We start from the raw sequence: 18,663 nt of genomic DNA on the forward strand, positions 1-18,663 counted from the left end.
TGAGGTAGCCGGGCTGATGAGAAGCTCTTTTAGGAACTAGAAACCGTTTACAGTAATACCTTCCTACCTGTGACAATCTTCTGCTAAATCCTGATTTCATCTTGTAACGCTGGACAGAATGTGGCCCAGGATATATGCCCAGTGCACGGTTTAGCAGTTGCAAGGCAGCAAAATGCCTAATTCGCCCCTGGGTAGGCTTTAACCACCAACCTTTCAGTTAACAGCCAAAAGCGCTAACCGATTGCACCACAGAGAGTTAGTGAAAGGTCACCTACAGTGGTAGAAAGTCAGAACTTTGTCTCAAAAGGTCTGCTATATGAACCCTAATGTAAGTTTGCTGAGAGAGAGAGAGAAAAATAACAGGAACGCCCAACGTGGGGCTCGAACCCACGACCCTGACATTAAGAGTCTCATGCTTTACCGACTGAGGTAGCCGGGCTGATGAGATGAACTTTTAAGAGCTAAACACTGTTTACAGTAATACCTTCCCTACCCGTGACAATGTTCTGCTAAATCCTGATTTCGTCTTGTAACGCTGGACAGAATGTGGCCCAGGATCTATGTCCAGTGCACGTGTTAGCAGTTACAAGGCAGCAAAATGCTTGATCCGTCCCTTGGTGGGCTTGAACCACCAACCTTTCAGTAAACATCCTAACGCGCTAACCGATTGCGCCACAGAGACTTAGTGAAAGGTCACCTACAGTGGTAGAAACGCGGAACTTTGTCTCAAAGTCTGCTACATAAACCCTAATGTAAGTTTGCTGGGAGAGAGAGAGAAAAATAACAGGAACGCCCAACGTGGGGCTCGAACCCACGACCCTGACATTAAGAGTCTCATTCTCTACCGACTGAGGTAGCCGGGCTGATGAGATCAACTTTTAGGAACCAGAAACCGTTTACAGTAATACCTTCCTACCCGTGACAATCTTCTGCTAAATCCTGATTTCATCTTGTAACGCTGGACAGAATGTGGCCCAGGATCTATGTCCAGTGCACGTGTTAGCAGTTGCAAGGCAGCAAAAGGCCTAATTCGTCCCTGGGTGGGCTTGAACCACCAACCTTTCAGTTAACAGCCGAATGCGCTAACCGATTACGCCACAGAGACTTAGTGAAATGCCACCTACAGTGGTAGAAAGTCAGAACTTTGTCTCAAAAGGTCTGCTATATGAACCCTAATGTAAGTTTGCTGAGAGAGAGAGAAAAGTAAGAGGAACGCCCAACGTGGGGCTCGAACCCACGACCCTGAGGTTAAGAGTCTCATGCTCTACCGACTGAGCTAGCCGGGCTGATGAGAAGCCCTTTTAGGAACCAGAAACCCTTTACAATAATACCTTCCTACCCGTGACAATCTTCTGCTAAATCCTGATTTCATCTTGTAACGCTGGACAGAATGTGGCCCAGGATCTATGTCCAGTGCACGTGTTAGCAGTTACAAGGCAGCAAAATGCTTGATCCGTCCCTGGGTAGGCTTGAACCACCAACCTTTCAGTTAACATCCTAACGCGCTAACCGAATGCGCCACAGAGACTTAGTGAAAGGTCACCTACAGTGGTAGAAACGCGTAACTTTGTCTCAAAGTCTGCTACACGAACCCTAATGTAAGTTTGCCGGGAGAGAGAGAGAAAAATAACAGGAACGCCCAACGTGGGGCTCGAACCCACGACCCTGACATTAAGAGTCTCATGCTCTACCGACTGAGGTAGCCGGGCTGATGAGAAGCTCTTTTAGGAACTAGAAACCGTTTACAGTAATACCTTCCTACCTGTGACAATCTTCTGCTAAATCCTGATTTCATCTTGTAACGCTGGACAGAATGTGGCCCAGGATATATGCCCAGTGCACGGTTTAGCAGTTGCAAGGCAGCAAAATGCCTAATTCGCCCCTGGGTAGGCTTTAACCACCAACCTTTTAGTTAACAGCCAAAAGCGCTAACCGATTGCACCACAGAGAGTTAGTGAAAGGTCACCTACAGTGGTAGAAAGTCAGAACTTTGTCTCAAAAGGTCTGCTATATGAACCCTAATGTAAGTTTGCTGAGAGAGAGAGAGAAAAGTAACAGGAACGCCCAACGTGGGGCTCGAACCCAAGACCCTGAGATTAAGAGTCTCATGCTCTACCGACTGAGCTAGCCGGGCTGATGAGAACATCTTTTAGGAACTAGAAATTGTTTACAGTAATACCTTCCCTACCCGTGACAATCTTCTGCTAAATCCTGATTTCATCTTGTAACGCTGGACAGAATGTGGCCCAGGATCTATGTCCAGTGCACATGTTAGCAGTTGCAAGGCAGCAAAATGCCTAATTCGTCCCTGGGTGGGCTTGAACCACCAACCTTTCAGTTAACAGCCGAACGTGCTAACCGATTGCGCCACAGAGAGTTAGTGAAAGGTCACCTACAGTGGTAGAAAGTCAGAACTTTGTCTCAAAAGGTCTGCTATATGAACCCTATTGTAAGTTTGCTGAGAGAGAGAGAGAAAAATAACAGGAACGCCCAACGTGGGGCTCGAACCCACGACCCTGACATTAAGAGTCTCATGCTTTACCGACTGAGGTAGCCGGGCTGATGAGATGAACTTTTAAGAGCTAAACACTGTTTACAGTAATACCTTCCCTACCCGTGACAATGTTCTGCTAAATCCTGATTTCGTCTTGTAACGCTGGACAGAATGTGGCCCAGGATCTATGTCCAGTGCACGTGTTAGCAGTTACAAGGCAGCAAAATGCTTGATCCGTCCCTTGGTGGGCTTGAACCACCAACCTTTCAGTAAACATCCTAACGCGCTAACCGATTGCGCCACAGAGACTTAGTGAAAGGTCACCTACAGTGGTAGAAACGCGGAACTTTGTCTCAAAGTCTGCTACATGAACCCTAATGTAAGTTTGCTGGGAGAGAGAGAGAAAAATAACAGGAACGCTCAACGTGGGGCTCGAACCCACGACCCTGACATTAAGAGTCTCATGCTCTACCGACTGAGGTAGCCGGGCTGATGAGATCAACTTTTAAGAGCTAAACACTGTTTACAGTAATACCTTCCCTACCCGTGACAATGTTCTGCTAAATCCTGATTTCGTCTTGTAACGCTGGACAGAATGTGGCCCAGGATCTATGTCCAGTGCACGTGTTAGCAGTTACAAGGCAGCAAAATGCTTGATCCGTCCCTGGGTAGGCTTGAACCACCAACCTTTCAGTTAACATCCTAACGCGCTAACCGAATGCGCCACAGAGACTTAGTGAAAGGTCACCTACAGTGGTAGAAACGCGTAACTTTGTCTCAAAGTCTGCTACACGAACCCTAATGTAAGTTTGCTGAGAGAGAGAGAGAAAAGTAACAGGAACGCCCAACGTGGGGCTCGAACCCACGACCCTGAGATCAAGAGTCTCATGCTCTACCGACTGAGCTAGCCAGGCTGATGAGAAGCTCTTTTAGGAACCAGAAACCGTTTACAGTAATACCTTCCTACCCGTGACAATCTTCTGCTAAATCCTGATTTCATCTTGTAACGCTGGACAGAATGTGGCCCAGGATCTATGTCCAGTGCACGTGTTAGCAGTTGCAAGGCAGCAAAAGGCCTAATTCGTCCCTGGGTGGGCTTGAACCACCAACCTTTCAGTTAACAGCCGAATGCGCTAACCGATTACGCCACAGAGACTTAGTGAAAGGTCACCTACAGTGGTAGAAAGTCAGAACTTTGTCTCAAAAGGTCTGCTATATGAACCCTAATGTAAGTTTGCTGAGAGAGAGAGAGAAAAGTAACAGAAACGCCCAACGTGGGGTTTGAACCCACGACCCTGACATTAAGAGTCTCATGCTCTACCGACTGAGCTAGCCGGGCTGATGAGGAGTCACCACTAGAACTAGACACTGTTAACGGTAATACCTTCCCTACCCGTGACAATATTCTGCTAAATCCTGATTTCATCTTGTAACGCTGGACAGAATGTGGCCCAGGATCTATGTCCAGTGCACGTGTTAGCAGTTGCAAGGCAGCAAAATGCCTAACTCGTCCCTGGGTGGGCTAGAACCACCAACCTTTCAGTTAACAGCCGAACGCGCTAACCGATTGCGCCACAGAGACTTAGTGAAAGGTCACCTACAGTGGTAGAAACGCGGAACTTTGTCTCAAAGTCTGCTACATGAACCCTAATGTAAGTTTGCCGGGAGAGAGAGAGAAAAGTAAGAGGAACGCCCAACGTGGGGCTCGAACCCACGACCCTGAGATTAAGAGTCTCATGCTCTACCGACTGAGCTAGCCGGGCTGATGAAAAGCCCTTTCAGGAACCAGAAACCCTTTACAATAATACCTTCCTACCCGTGACAATCTTCTGCTAAATCCTGATTTCATCTTGTAACGCTGGACAGAATGTGGCCCAGGATATATGCCCAGTGCACGGTTTAGCAGTTGCAAGGCAGCAAAATACCTAATTCGCCCCTGGGTGGGCTTTAACCACCAACCTTTCAGTTAACAGCCAAAAGCGCTAACCGATTGCACCACAGAGACTTAGTGAATGGTCACCTACAGTGGTAGAAAGTCAAAACTTTGTCTCAAAAGGTCTGCTATATGAACCCTAATGTAAGTTTGCTGAGAGAGAGAGAGAAAAGTAACAGGAATGCCCAACGTGGGGCTCAAACCCACGACCCTGAGATTAAGAGTCTCATGCTCTACCGACTGAGCTAGCCGGGCTGATGAGAAGCTCTTTTAGGAACTAGAAACCGTTTACAGTAATACCTTCCCTACCCGTCACAATCTTCTGCTAAATCCTGATTTCATCTTGTAACGCTGGACAGAATGTGGCCCAGGATCTATGTCCAGTGCACATGTTAGCAGTTGCAAGGCAGCAAAATGCCTAATTCGTCCCTGGGTGGGCTTGAACCACCAACCTTTCAGTTAACAGCCGAACGCGCTAACCGATTGCGCCACAGAGACTTAGTGAAAGGTCACCTACAGTGGTAGAAACGCGGAACTTTGTCTCAAAGTCTGCTACATGAACCCTAATGTAAGTTTGCTGGGAGAGAGTGAGAAAAATAACAGGAACGCCCAACGTGGGGCTCGAACCCACGACCCTGACATTAAGAGTCTCATGCTTTACCGACTGAGGTAGCCGGGCTGATGAGATGAACTTTTAAGAGCTAAACACTGTTTACAGTAATACCTTCCCTACCCGTGACAATGTTCTGCTAAATCCTGATTTCGTCTTGTAACGCTGGACAGAATGTGGCCCAGGATCTATGTCCAGTGCACGTGTTAGCAGTTACAAGGCAGCAAAATGCTTGATCCGTCCCTTGGTGGGCTTGAACCACCAACCTTTCAGTTAACATCCTAACGCGCTAACCGATTGCACCACAGAGACTTAGTGAAAGGTCACCTACAGTGGTAGAAACGCGGAACTTTGTCTCAAAAGGTCTGCTATATGAACCCTAATGATAGTTTGCTGAGAGAAAGAGAGGTAACAGAAACGCTTAATGTGGGGCTCTAACCCACGACGCTGAGATTAAGAGTCTCATGCTTTATCGACTGAGCTAGCGGGGCTGATGAAAAGCTCTTTTAGGAGCTAGAAACCGTTTACAGTAATACCTTCCCTACCCGTGACAATGTTCTGCTAAATCCTGATTTCATCTTGTAACGCTGGACAGAATGTGGACCAGGATCTATGTCCAGTGCACGTGTTAGCAGTTGCAAGGCAGCAAAATGCCTAATTCGTCCCTGGGTGGGCTTGAACCACCAACCTTTCAGTTAACAGCCGAACGCGCTAAACGATTGCACCACAGAGACTTAGTGAAAGGTCAACTACAGTGGTAGAAACGCGGAACTTTGTCTCAAAGTCTGCTACATGAACCTAATGTAAGTTTGCTGGGAGAGAGAGAGAAAAGTAACAGGAACGCCCAACGTGGGGCTCTAACCCACAACCCTGACATTATGAGTCTCATGCTCTACCGACTGAGCTAGCCAGGCTGATGAGATGGACGTTTAAGAGCTAAACACTGTTTACAGTATCACCTTCCCTACCCGTGACAATGTTCTGCTAAATCCTGATTTCATCTTGTAAAGCTGGACAGAATGTGGCCCAGGATCTATGTCCAGTGCACGTGCTAGCAGTTACAAGGCAGCAAAATGCTTAATCCGTCCCTGGGTGGGCTTAAACCACCAACCTTTCAGTTAACAGCCAAAAGCGCTAACCGATTGCACCACAGAGACTTAGTGAAAGGTCACCTACAGTGGTAGAAAGTCAGAACTTTGTCTCAAAAGGTCTGCTATATGAACCCTAATGTAAGTTTGCTGAGAGAGAGAGAGAAAAGTAACAGGAACGCCCAACGTGGGGCTCGAACCCACGACCCTGAGATTAAGAGTCTCATGCTCTACCGACTGAGCTAGCCGGGCTGATGAGAAGCTCCTTTAGGAACCAGAAACCCTTTACAGTAATACCTTCCCTACCCGTGACAATCTTCTGCTAAATCCTGATTTCATCTTGTAACGCTGGACAGAATGTGGCCCAGGATCTATGTCCAGTGCACATGTTAGCAGTTACAAGGCAGCAAAATGCCTTATTCGTCCCTGGGTAGGCTTATACCACCAAACTTTCAGTTAACAGCCGAACGCGCTAACCGATTGCGCCACAGAGACTTAGTGAAAGGTCACCTACAGTGGTAGAAACGCGGAACTTTGTCTCAAAGTCTGCTACATGAACCCTAATGTAGGTTTGCTGGGAGAGAGAGAGAAATGTAACAGGAATGCCCAACGTGGGGCTCGAACCCACGACCCTGACATTAAGAGTCTCATGCTCTACCGACTGAGCTAGCCGGGCTGATGAGATGCAATTTTAAGAGCTAAACACTCTTTACAGTAATACCTTCCCTACCCGTGACAACGTTCTGCTAAATCCTGATTTCGTCTTGTAACGCTGGACAGAATGTGGCCCAGGATCTATGTCCAGTGCACGTGTTAGCAGTTACAAGGCAGCAAAATGCTTGATCTGTCCCTGGGTGGGCTTGAACCACCAACCTTTCAGTTAACAGCCTAACGCGCTAACCGATTGCGCCACAGAGACTTAGGAAAAGTCACCTACAGTGGTAGAAACGCGGAACTTTGTCTCAAAAGGTCTGCTATATGAACCCTAATGATAGTTTGCTAAGAGAATGAGAGGTAACAGAAACACCCAATGTGGGGCTCTAACCCACGACGCTGAGATTAAGAGTCTCATGCTCTATCGACTGAGCTAGCCGGGCTGATGAGAAGCCCTTTTAGGAACCAGAAACCCTTTACAATAATACCTTCCTACCCGTGACAATCTTCTGCTAAATCCTGATTTCATCTTGTAACGCTGGACAGAATGTGGCCCAGGATATATGCCCAGTGCACGGTTTAGCAGTTGCAAGGCAGCAAAATGCCTAATTCGCCCCTGGGTGGGCTTTAACCACCAACCTTTCAGTTAACAGCCAAAAGCGCTAACCGATTGCACCACAGAGACTTAGTGAAAGGTCACCTACAGTGGTAGAAAGTCAGAACTTTGTCTCAAAAGGTCTGCTATATGAACCCTAATGTAAGTTTGCTGAGAGAGAAAGAGAAAAGTAACAGGAACGCCCAACGTGGGGCTCGAACCCACGACCCTGAGATTAAGAGTCTCATGCTCTACCGACTGAGCTAGCCGGGCTGATGAGAAGCTCTTTTAGGAACCAGAAACCCTTTACAGTAATACCTTCCCTACCCGTGACAATCTTCTGCTAAATCCTGATTTCATCTTGTAACGCTGGACAGAATGTGGCCCAGGATCTATGTCCAGTGCACATGTTAGCAGTTACAAGGCAGCAAAATGCCTAATTCGTCCCTGGGTAGGCTTATACCACCAAACTTTCAGTTAACAGCCGAACGCGCTAACCGATTGCACCACAGAGACTTAGTGAAAGGTCACCTACAGTGGTAGAAACGCGGAACTTTGTCTCAAAGTCTGCTACATGAACCCTAATGTAGGTTTGCTGGGAGAGAGAGAGAAATGTAACAGGAATGCCCAACGTGGGGCTCGAACCCACGACCCTGACATTAAGAGTCTCATGCTCTACCGACTGAGCTAGCCGGGCTGATGAGATGCAATTTTAAGAGCTAAACACTCTTTACAGTAATACCTTCCCTACCCGTGACAACGTTCTGCTAAATCCTGATTTCGTCTTGTAACGCTGGACAGAATGTGGCCCAGGATCTATGTCCAGTGCACGTGTTAGCAGTTACAAGGCAGCAAAATGCTTGATCTGTCCCTGGGTGGGCTTGAACCACCAACCTTTCAGTTAACAGCCTAACACGCTAACCGATTGCGCCACAGAGACTTAGGAAAAGTCACCTACAGTGGTAGAAACGCGGAACTTTGTCTCAAAAGGTCTGCTATATGAACCCTAATGATAGTTTGCTAAGAGAATGAGAGGTAACAGAAACACCCAATGTGGGGCTCTAACCCACGACGCTGAGATTAAGAGTCTCATGCTCTATCGACTGAGCTAGTGGGGATGATGAGAAGCTCTTTTAGGAACCAGAAACCGTTTACAGTAATACCTTCCTACCCGTGACAATCTTCTGCTAAATCCTGATTTCATCTTGTAACGCTGGACAAAATGTGGACCAGGATCTATGTCCAGTGCACGTGTTAGCAGTTGCAAGGCAGCAAAATGCCTAATTCGTCCCTGGGTGGGCTTGAACCACCAACCTTTCAGTTAACAGCCGAACGCGCTAAACGATTGCACCACAGAGACTTAGTGAAAGGTCAACTACAGTGGTAGAAACGCGGAACTTTGTCTCAAAGTCTGCTACATGAACCTAATGTAAGTTTGCTGGGAGAGAGAGAGAAAAGTAACAGGAACGCCCAACGTGGGGCTCTAACCCACGACCCTGACATTATGAGTCTCATGCTCTACCGACTGAGCTAGCCAGGCTGATGAGATGGACGTTTAAGAGCTAAACACTGTTTACAGTATCACCTTCCCTACCCGTGACAATCTTCTGCTAAATCCTGATTTCATCTTGTAAAGCTGGACAGAATGTGGCCCAGGATCTATGTCCAGTGCACGTGCTAGCAGTTACAAGGCAGCAAAATGCTTAATCCGTCCCTGGGTGGGCTTAAACCACCAACCTTTCAGTTAACAGCCGAGCGCGCTAACTGATTGCGCCACAGAGACTTAGTGAAAGGTCACCTACAGTGGTAGAAACCCGGAACGTTGTCTCAAAAGGTCTGCTATATGAACCCTAATGATAGTTTGCTGAGAGTAAGAGAGGTAACAGAAACGCCCAATGTGGGGCTCTAACCCACGACGTTGAGATTAGGAGTCTCATGCTCTATCGACTGAGCTAGCGGGGATGATGAGAAGCTCTTTTAGGAACCAGAAATCGTTTACAGTAATACCTTCCCTACCCGTGAAAATCTTCTGCTAAATCCTGATTTCATCTTGTAATGCTGGACAGAATGTGGCCCAGGATCTATGTCCAGTGCACGTGTTAGCAGTTACAAGGCAGCAAAATGCTTGATCCGTCCCTGGGTGGGCTTGAACCACCAACCTTTCAGTTAACAGCCGAATGCACTAACCGATTGCGCCACAGAGACTTAGTGAAAGGTCACCTACAGTGGTAGAAACGCGGAACTTTGTCTCAAAAGGTCTGCTATACGAACGCTAATGTAAGTTTGCTGAGATAGAGAGAGAAAATAACAGAAACGCCCAACGTGGGGCTCGAACCCACGACCCTGACATTAAGAGTCTCATGCTCTACCGACTGAACTAGCCAGGCGGATGAGGAGTCCCCACTGGAACTAGACACTGTTAACAGTAATACCTTCCTTACCCATGACAATGTTCTACTAAATCCTGATTTCATCTTGTAACGCTGGACAAAATGTGGCCCAGGATCTATGCCCAGTGCACATGTTAGCAGTTGCAAGGCAGCAAAGTGTGTAATTCGTCAGTGGGTGGGCTCGAATCACCAACCTTTGGGTCATTATATCTTGTTTAATACCCATTTTATTCATTTATACTATTCATTTTATTTCTTTACTCATTTATATTAATATGCGAATATGTCTCAATAAATAATTAAAATTTTGTTAATTAGTTGAGTGCTATAGGTCTTACAAAAGCCTTTTATCTAAAAATAGCGTAAAAACTCTTAACTGTACATAAGCTCATTGATCTCTCCATTTTTCTTCTTAAAATAGGTCTCTAGTAATTCATCTTCATCGCTCAACTATTTTTTTTTTTTTTTTCAATTATTTCAATGCAGTCTTTTGGTATTGCTTTTTTCAACTCATGACATTGTCTTTGTAATTTTGCTTTAACAACTCTTTTATAACCATCCTCCACAATTACTTTTAATGGTACAAATCCTTTTATTACTTCATATAATACATCTTTAACTTGTCTTAATCCTCCGTCCCACCATTCCTTAAAATATAAAACATTTCCTTCACTTAAAATTGTTGAATTCAGTAAAAGTGGTTGTTCTAGAATCTGCGCCCTTGCTTTTGGTATAATCAACACATTTTCTAAAAATCCCCCTCATGATTCTAAGACCTCAACATAAAATTTTGGCAGACCTGCTATCATCAGTTTCTTCATCTTCATCAATAAAACATTACATCCCATATTAAAATGTCCACATTTCTTCAAATAATAATCCAACACACTTTTCCAAATCACACCCATTTTCCCTTCCAAAAATCTTTGAATAATCTTAATTGTTAATGTTTTCATTTTTAAAAAACTATCCAAAAGTCCCAGACCTCCTTCTTTTACCTCCCCAATCAAAGTATAATAAGCTATCTTGGCTCTTCCATTTCCCCACAAAAACTTTAAAACTACATCATTTATTTTTTCATAGTATACTTCAGGCAACGCAGTTACACTTAACACATACCAGACCTTTGACAACATTAAAGCATTTAAGATGAATACTTTCCTTTTAACGTCAAATTTCTAGTTTTCCAAAATCTCAGTCTTTTCTCAATTCCATTTAAAACTCTCTTCCAATTTAAAATATCTGCTTCATTAGAATCCATCCCTACCCAAATTCCCAACATTTTTGTATGTTCCTTTTCTTCTTTAAAGGGTATATGTTGTGTTATTTCTTTTACTCTTCCCACCCTCATGCATAAACTTTTTCCAACATTAACCTTAGCTCCTGATGCTTTACAATATCGCTCTAAAATCCCCAACGATGTAGTATCATCAGCGTATTGATACACAGCTTCTCTGTTGTCATTGTTTTCTGTTTGTATCCCTTTAATGCTTCTATCTGATTTTATTGCCAGTCCCAGTGGCTCAGCTACCAGTGTGTATAATAAAGCAGACAATGGACATCCTTGCCTTATTGATCTAGTTGGTTGAAGACATTCTGTTAAAAAAAATACATTTAATACAAGTTAAAATATCTGTATAAAAAAATTTGAATCCATTTTCTAACATTTTCCCCAAAACCAAACTCCTTAAGAACTGCAAATAAAAAATCATGCTCTACCCTGTCAAAAGCCTTCTCCAGATCTAAACCTATTAAAACACCCCCTTTCTCTTTTTCTTGCATATAGTAGACAATTTAGCTTACCCAATTCACCTGTACCGCATGTTTTTTCGATTGTGGGGAAAACCAGAGCACCCAGAGGAAACCCACGCGAACACTGGGAGAACATGCAAACTCCAAACAGAAATGCCAACTGACCAGCGCACAGTACTGTGTGTGTGTGTGTATGTATACATATATTGCATAAACTTTTCTAATATATTTGTTTTTGTTTTATTATTAATTTAATTTGTATTTATTTACTTTTTTACAGAAAATACAAGAGTCATTACTATACGCAATTTTTTTCCTATATTTGTGTCTGCCTATTATTGTAATTGTATTACTTTTTCCTTGTTTATGCATGTAATGCCTACTTGGTTTGCATATTTTTTGAACATTTAAAAAAAAAAAAAATTAATAAAAACATAAAAATTAGATGTAGTATATAATCCCAAATCTTATTTTAAAAAAGTTGGTGGTATGGAGTTTCTTTTAAAGTGTGACTTTAAGATTTATAAACTCATATTAGGCTAAAAAAGTCTCCTCTTTCTCTTTTCTTCTGGAGAAAGTATTATTTGTTTTTTTTCAGCTCGAATAAAAGCTGTTTTTTATTCTAAACTTTATACTTAAACCATTTTAAAGACAAAACCATTAGCCCCTTTAAGCTATTTTTTCCCCAATAGTCTACAGAACAAACCATCCTTATACAATAAATTGTTTAATTTAATGTCATCATGGCAAACATAACATAAATCAGTTATTAGAGATTAGTTATTAAAACTATTATGTTTTAAAATGTGCTGAATAAATCTTATCTCCATTAAACAGAAAAATAAACTTTTTTTTTACTTGTTCAAACTACTTAACTAAAATGTGCTGAAATAACACAACTCTTGAGATTTCATTGGGACAACTTAATGTTCAGTCCAAATACATTTATTAAAAGTGTTAAGTTAACCTAATTTGTGTTGTGACAACATGAAAGAATTGTATGGAACTCTGCACAAATATGGTGATCGGTTCATAATAAGTTTAAGCACATTTCAGATTTTGCTGTATTTGGCTTAACCATTCTTGGGTGGCTCGCCAATGTATAGATGACTCTAATACATCAAATAAGTAAGCTGACCAAAGTTCTTAAAGGGAGAAGACTTTATTGAAGACAATTAATTGTGCAGTTCATCAGCAGTGATGTTAACTTGTCCGTCTTCAAGTAACTTAAACCAAAGTACAGTCTGTGAGACACTAATTTATAACAAAGAATGAAACCCCCCTGGAGATTACCCAACTGCTTTGGTTGGGTCACATCTCTTGAGTCATTTGGTCCACACCTTATCAGAAGCAGATACTTGTTGCATATGAAACAAGCCAATACAATCTATTAACATATAGAGTTATTTTGCCTTCTTGAAGCCCGATATTAACTCTCACAACCTGGTACTGGGCTGTGACCCCTGATCTACACGACAAAACAGCTGGCAAAATCTTCACCCCTTTTCAGTTGAGTTTCAATTTTCAGGTGTTCAAAGGGTTTCATTATCAGTAACTTGATATGCATTCAAGAGTTCACACTTGTTTGGCATGCTATACCGGGAGAGACCTCGAGCCCTGGGCTACCTCCCGTAAGCAGGACAAGAGGGGAGTGTGAGCTCAGGTAGATCTCGATGAACTCCCCAGACTTCTTTCTATTCTAATGACAGATATAGGGTCGGCTAAAGGGAGATATAAGGCTTACTAAGAGCTCGACTATGGTGCCAATTTAATGTTCAGTTTACTTAGGTTGTGTGTTTTTGGACTGTGGGAGAAAACCAGGGGACCCAGGGGAAACCCACACGAGCACAGGGAGAATGAACAAACTCTGCACAAAAATGTCAACTGGTTAGTAGTGACTTTAACCTGCGACATTCTTACTGTGAGGCAACAGTGCTAACCACTGGCTAATCATTGGCTGCCGTGTTGCCCAATCTAGAAAGGAGGGGGAGTAAGGGTGGGAGAGGGATTCTTCAAGACAAAGATAACTGAGTAAAGCTACGGTCACACTGGGCTTTTCCTCCCATAGACTTGCATTCATACGCACGTGAATCAGACCAAAAACACAGGGTCATGCGTCAAGTTTCGCAGGTTGCTGAAGTGCAAAGTTCATGCTTGGTGAACTCTGACCTGCGAAATCACATCACTTGACTGCGTGAGACCAATCGAGAATCAAAACATGACCTCTCTGGACAGAAGTTTAAACCATGGAGCAATTGCTCATTTTTTTATTTCTAAAAAATATTGTTTGATCCCGCCCCTTTTCACAGCGCCGTACAACCGAATTTCACAAGCTCAAACTCTAGTGTGACCGCAGCTTTAAGAAACTCTTGTTATTCATAGTGAGTTAGGAATTATCTCATTGGTGAATCATGTTTTAGCTAATGCTGGACCAGCCGTGGACCATCATAAGCATGTGATCCTCTCGAAAGTAGTTTATAAATAAACTTCACTTGAATGAACAGCCAAACTACATGAAAAAGCTGCCGTTTTGAATATACCCGTGTTTGTGTGGACAAGGGCTCATTGTTGAGGACTCTGCTCTCCATTGTGAAGCTTCATGTGAGTGTTGAGGCTTCTTTTACACTTAAAGCCCTTTCCGGGACTTCCGGTTTGGCTGCAGAGGGAAATGGCAGGTTGAGCGCTTAGCTCTCGCAAGTCGGCGTTATATTTACCCCCGTGTAATTATTTTAGATTTTTAAAAAGTGATTTTCCTTCATTGATATGACGGGGGGAAAGAAAGGCAGAGGTAAAGGGGCGCAAAGTACAACGAGTAACCACCCACACCGTGCAGGCCTAGACGAGGAGGACGACATGCGGGAAGAAGAGGACCGACAAAATGGAGGCGAATCAACATCTGAGAATGTGTCCACGGGGCTTGAAACCTTAAGCAAACAGATCAGCGATCTGAAGTCGGAACTTAAGGAAGACTTAAAAACATTCAAAGACGAAATTAAGCATGATATGAGAGAAGAGTTCATTGAGTTCAAACAAGAAGTTAACCAGCAACTTTCAACGAACATGCTAACCATGCAAGAACACGGTAGGAAAATTAACGAGATGGAGACGCGGATCGATGACACCGAAACATGGAGTGCGGAGGCCAACTCCGCCCTTCAACAGGCAATAAAGGATCAACAGAAACTAGAAGACAGGTTGAACGATATTGAATCGAGGGCTCGACGAAACAATATCAGGATCCATGGTGTACCAGAGAACGCTGAACAAGGCTCGGTGATAGAATTTGTTGAAAAAATGCTCCGCTCCGAATTTGAGCTCGGCGACGTGGACTTGCAAATACAACGCGCGCACAGAGCCCTGGCGCCTAGACCGGGCCCAAACTCGCGTCCGTGGTCCATTATAGTAAATTTCCAGCAGTACAGCATCAAGGAGATGGTTATTCAAAAAGCCTGGCGAAAGAAAATCATGATGGAAGATAAACCGCTGTTTTTCGACCATGACTATACAGCCACCGTTCTCCATCAGCGCAAAGCGTACGCCAATATTAAAAAGGCTCTTAAAGAAAAGGGCATCCGTTTTCAGACGCCCTTCAATCGGATACGCATTCACTGGGAAGAAGGAGTGCAGGTGTACGGCAGTGGCGGGGAGGCAGCGCAGGAGCTGCGTCGGCGGGGATACAGCGTGGAGATGCCCGTGAGACCGCCGGGTAAGAGCCACCTGTTGGATCGTCTCCAGCGGGCTACATCGTGGCAGCGAGTGGGATCAACCACGAGTGTGGACACTGCCAGAAGAGCTAAAGAACGCCTACGGGAATTTGAACATGGTCGCAGCAATGTTTAAAAACCCACGTTATAGCAACCCTTTACATAATGATGTTTAATGTATGTGCGCCGGCTGGCGGGATGACGAGGTCAGCTGTGCCATTGGACACACGTAAGTGATCTATGATACACTCTGTAGCGGACTCATTGGTGAGGGGGCCCTTTCCGGGAGAGAGGATTTCCCCCTCCTCAACTGAAAACGTGAGAACGCTCTTCAGACTTTGGAAGTCTTTATTCTTTTCTGTTATAATGCTTGTTCTAAGCAGTTCTTGGCTTGTTTCTGTGTTACAGTTTATTTTATTTAAGGTTTGCCTGTGGAAACATAGTGGTGTAAGAATGACTCTTTTTGATGATGGTACAGTCTACTGAGGTTAAGCTAATGTCTTTAAACGTGAACGGTTTGGGTAACCCAATTAAAAGGTCAAAGGTATTGACAAAATTTGAAAAAGAGAAAGCAGATATTATTTTTATGCAAGAAACTCATCTCTCTCAACAAGAGCATGAGAAATTAAAGAGATTTGGCTTTAAAAATACTTATTACAATTCATATGAGCATTCACATAGAAGGGGAATTGCTATTCTTGTTGCTAATAAATTTAAATTCGAATTATATAAGGAAATAAAAGAAAAGGATGGGAGATATCTTATTGTTAAGGGTAAAATTGAAGAGGAGTTAATAACTTTAGTAAATGTATATGCTCCACCCGATACTAGTAAACTGTTCTTCAAATCATTAATGGATGTAATTGTACTGGAAGCAGAGGGTATTTGTATATGTGGTGGAGATTTCAATGTGGTACTAAACCACCAGTTAGACACAACTAATAGCAAAAGAAATGGGAGCAAAATATCAAAATTAATTAACACAGCCTGGGATGACATAGGATACTGCGATGTCTGGCGACATATTAATCCATCTCTCAAAAACTACACTCATTACTCAGCTCCCCACCGTACATACTCTAGGATTGATTATTTTTTTATGCCAAAAAATGACTGTTATAGGGTGAAAGATTGTAGCATTGGAGTAGCTGAGGTCTCTGACCACAGCGCTTTGTACCTGACAGTTCAAATAGAAGGAAGGAAGAGAAAGACAGGTTGGAGGTTGAATGTGGGTTTGTTAAATAACAAAGCAAATACAGAACAGATAAAATTAAATATAAAAGAATATATTAGGATAAATGATAATGGAGAGGTAGACCCATCCATAGTATGGGACTCATTGAAGGCTGTGGTGCGTGGGAATTTGATTGCACTATCAGCGCAAAATAAAAAAAAGAGAATTATGGAGTACAATACCCTAACATCAGACTTATTAAATGTGGAGCAACAACACAAAATAAACAGGGATCCAAACCTACTATCACGTATGCAGCAAATAAGGAAACAGATTAACAGCCTGTTGGAACAAGATGTTGAGAAGAAAGCTCGATTCTATAAGCAGACATATTACGAATCCGGCCCTAAAGCAGCAAAATTGCTTGCCCGACGCTTACGTAAACAAGAAGTTGATAGCACTATTCATAGAATACGAGACCCACAAACAAATAATTTGGTTTATCATCCACAGAAAATAGAGGACATTTTTCTAAATTATTATAAACAACTGTATACGGATGCTTCTAACTCTAAAATGGAAGCGACAAGAAATTTTCTTAATGAACTAGATTTACCAAGTATAGGCAAAATACAAAATGATTTCATTACAGCAGATTTCACACTAGAAGAGATAAATAATGCGATTGGGAGACTAAAAACATCTAAAACACCAGGTAGCGACGGCTTTCCAGCCGAGTGGTATAAAACTTCTAAAGAAATACTAGCCCCACTTCTATTAAAAACATTTAACTGGATTAAAACAGAATGTAAACTTCCACCTTCATGGAACGAGGCTATCATCTCAGTACTCCCAAAGGAGGGTAAGGACAGGGAATTTAGCGGCAATTATAGGCCCATTTCAATTCTTAATATAGATTATAAGATATATACATCAATTATAGCCAAAAGATTAGAGACTATCCTTCCTGAATTAATTGACAAGGATCAGACAGGATTCATAAAAAGCCGTCAAACACATGATAATATTAGGAGGACGCTGCATCTTATAGATAAAATAGAAAGGGAAAATAAGACAGCAGTATTACTAAGTCTGGATGCCGAAAAGGCCTTTGATCGGGTCAACTGGGAATTTCTTTACCAAACTTTGGTTAGATTCGGCTTCAATAAACATTTTGTTTATTGCCAAAATAAAAATTAATGGGTCATTATCTCCATCGTTTAGTTTACAAAGAGGAACTAGACAGGGCTGTTGCCTTAGTCCCACATTATTTGCTGTTTATATTGAACCCCTGGCCCAGGCAATCCGTCAACATGAACAAATACAAGGCATTACAATAGGACATAAAGATCATTTAATTAGTTTATTTGCAGACGATGTCTTGATCCATTTAACAGATCCTGAGGCTTCCCTCCCTGTACTGATGGAGTTCCTCGACGAATTTAACTTCTTTGCTGGGTACAAACTAAATATTGCGAAGACACAACTTTTGTCATTTAATTACAAACCTTCTGAGGAAATCAGACATAGATATAATTTAAAATGGGACATGAAAGAAATAAAATATTTAGGGGTGATTATTACAAAAAACCTGAGTAGTCTGTACGGTGCAAACTATAATGTGATTAACCAGAGTATTAAAAGCGATATGGAACGGTGGTCTACCTACCCATTGGATTTTGCTAGTAAGATAAACGTCATCAAAACAAACATATTACCTAGACTACTATACCTATTTCAAGCCCTGCCAATAGAGATACCTAAACATCAGTTTATAATCTGGAACAAACTTATTTCCAGGTTTATTTGGGATGGAAAGAAGCCTAGAATAAGATACACAACACTCCAGTTGTCCAAGCAAAAAGGAGGAATGGCCCTGCCGAATCTCAAAGATTATTTTTACGCAGCTCAGTTCCGTCCACTTTTTCTTTGGTGTAACAACAATTATTTTGCCAGATGGAAAGAAATTGAGACATATACGGCGGGTTATCAGATTCAGTCAATTCTTGGAGAAAAAGAAATCCCTTCGGTAGTCAAAAGTCAATTGGATTCAATAACCTCTGGAGCAGTGGAGTTTTGGTTTGAGTTTACTAGACAATTTAAATTAAGCAAAGACCAAAAAGTTCTTCGATGGATAGCCTTTGACACTCAATTTAAACCAGGTGAAAGCGACGCCACATTTAAGCAATGGGCAACAAAAGGCATTAGTGCAATATGTACAGTATTGGAAAACAAGGAATTACAGACTTTCCAAACACTCAAAGAAAAA

At 42.7% G+C, this 18,663-nt stretch overlaps 15 non-coding genes across 15 annotated transcripts; all 15 read right to left on the reverse strand.

Moving 5' to 3' along the window:
* Positions 1-1,031: 1,031 nt before the first annotated feature.
* Positions 1,032-1,105, reverse strand: trnan-guu (transfer RNA asparagine (anticodon GUU)). The gene has a single exon. It is a non-coding gene; the product is annotated as a tRNA-Asn (tRNA).
* A 108-nt stretch (positions 1,106-1,213) lies between these two features.
* Positions 1,214-1,286, reverse strand: trnak-cuu (transfer RNA lysine (anticodon CUU)). The gene has a single exon. It is a non-coding gene; the product is annotated as a tRNA-Lys (tRNA).
* A 775-nt stretch (positions 1,287-2,061) lies between these two features.
* On the reverse strand, positions 2,062-2,134 carry trnak-cuu (transfer RNA lysine (anticodon CUU)). The gene has a single exon. It is a non-coding gene; the product is annotated as a tRNA-Lys (tRNA).
* A 1,201-nt stretch (positions 2,135-3,335) lies between these two features.
* On the reverse strand, positions 3,336-3,408 carry trnak-cuu (transfer RNA lysine (anticodon CUU)). Its single transcript has one exon. It is a non-coding gene; the product is annotated as a tRNA-Lys (tRNA).
* A 168-nt stretch (positions 3,409-3,576) lies between these two features.
* trnan-guu (transfer RNA asparagine (anticodon GUU)) lies at positions 3,577-3,650 on the reverse strand. Its single transcript has one exon. It is a non-coding gene; the product is annotated as a tRNA-Asn (tRNA).
* A 110-nt stretch (positions 3,651-3,760) lies between these two features.
* trnak-cuu (transfer RNA lysine (anticodon CUU)) lies at positions 3,761-3,833 on the reverse strand. Its single transcript has one exon. It is a non-coding gene; the product is annotated as a tRNA-Lys (tRNA).
* A 351-nt stretch (positions 3,834-4,184) lies between these two features.
* trnak-cuu (transfer RNA lysine (anticodon CUU)) lies at positions 4,185-4,257 on the reverse strand. Its single transcript has one exon. It is a non-coding gene; the product is annotated as a tRNA-Lys (tRNA).
* Positions 4,258-4,609: 352 nt separating this feature from the next.
* On the reverse strand, positions 4,610-4,682 carry trnak-cuu (transfer RNA lysine (anticodon CUU)). The gene has a single exon. It is a non-coding gene; the product is annotated as a tRNA-Lys (tRNA).
* Positions 4,683-4,851: 169 nt separating this feature from the next.
* On the reverse strand, positions 4,852-4,925 carry trnan-guu (transfer RNA asparagine (anticodon GUU)). Its single transcript has one exon. It is a non-coding gene; the product is annotated as a tRNA-Asn (tRNA).
* Positions 4,926-5,878: 953 nt separating this feature from the next.
* Positions 5,879-5,951, reverse strand: trnam-cau (transfer RNA methionine (anticodon CAU)). Its single transcript has one exon. It is a non-coding gene; the product is annotated as a tRNA-Met (tRNA).
* A 353-nt stretch (positions 5,952-6,304) lies between these two features.
* On the reverse strand, positions 6,305-6,377 carry trnak-cuu (transfer RNA lysine (anticodon CUU)). Its single transcript has one exon. It is a non-coding gene; the product is annotated as a tRNA-Lys (tRNA).
* Positions 6,378-6,728: 351 nt separating this feature from the next.
* On the reverse strand, positions 6,729-6,801 carry trnak-cuu (transfer RNA lysine (anticodon CUU)). Its single transcript has one exon. It is a non-coding gene; the product is annotated as a tRNA-Lys (tRNA).
* Positions 6,802-7,574: 773 nt separating this feature from the next.
* trnak-cuu (transfer RNA lysine (anticodon CUU)) lies at positions 7,575-7,647 on the reverse strand. The gene has a single exon. It is a non-coding gene; the product is annotated as a tRNA-Lys (tRNA).
* Positions 7,648-7,998: 351 nt separating this feature from the next.
* On the reverse strand, positions 7,999-8,071 carry trnak-cuu (transfer RNA lysine (anticodon CUU)). Its single transcript has one exon. It is a non-coding gene; the product is annotated as a tRNA-Lys (tRNA).
* Positions 8,072-8,841: 770 nt separating this feature from the next.
* Positions 8,842-8,914, reverse strand: trnam-cau (transfer RNA methionine (anticodon CAU)). The gene has a single exon. It is a non-coding gene; the product is annotated as a tRNA-Met (tRNA).
* Positions 8,915-18,663: the final 9,749 nt, after the last annotated feature.

The sequence above is a fragment of the Danio rerio genome, chromosome 4 (assembly GCF_049306965.1).
Source record: "Danio rerio strain Tuebingen ecotype United States chromosome 4, GRCz12tu, whole genome shotgun sequence".
Taxonomy (NCBI): domain Eukaryota; kingdom Metazoa; phylum Chordata; class Actinopteri; order Cypriniformes; family Danionidae; genus Danio; species Danio rerio.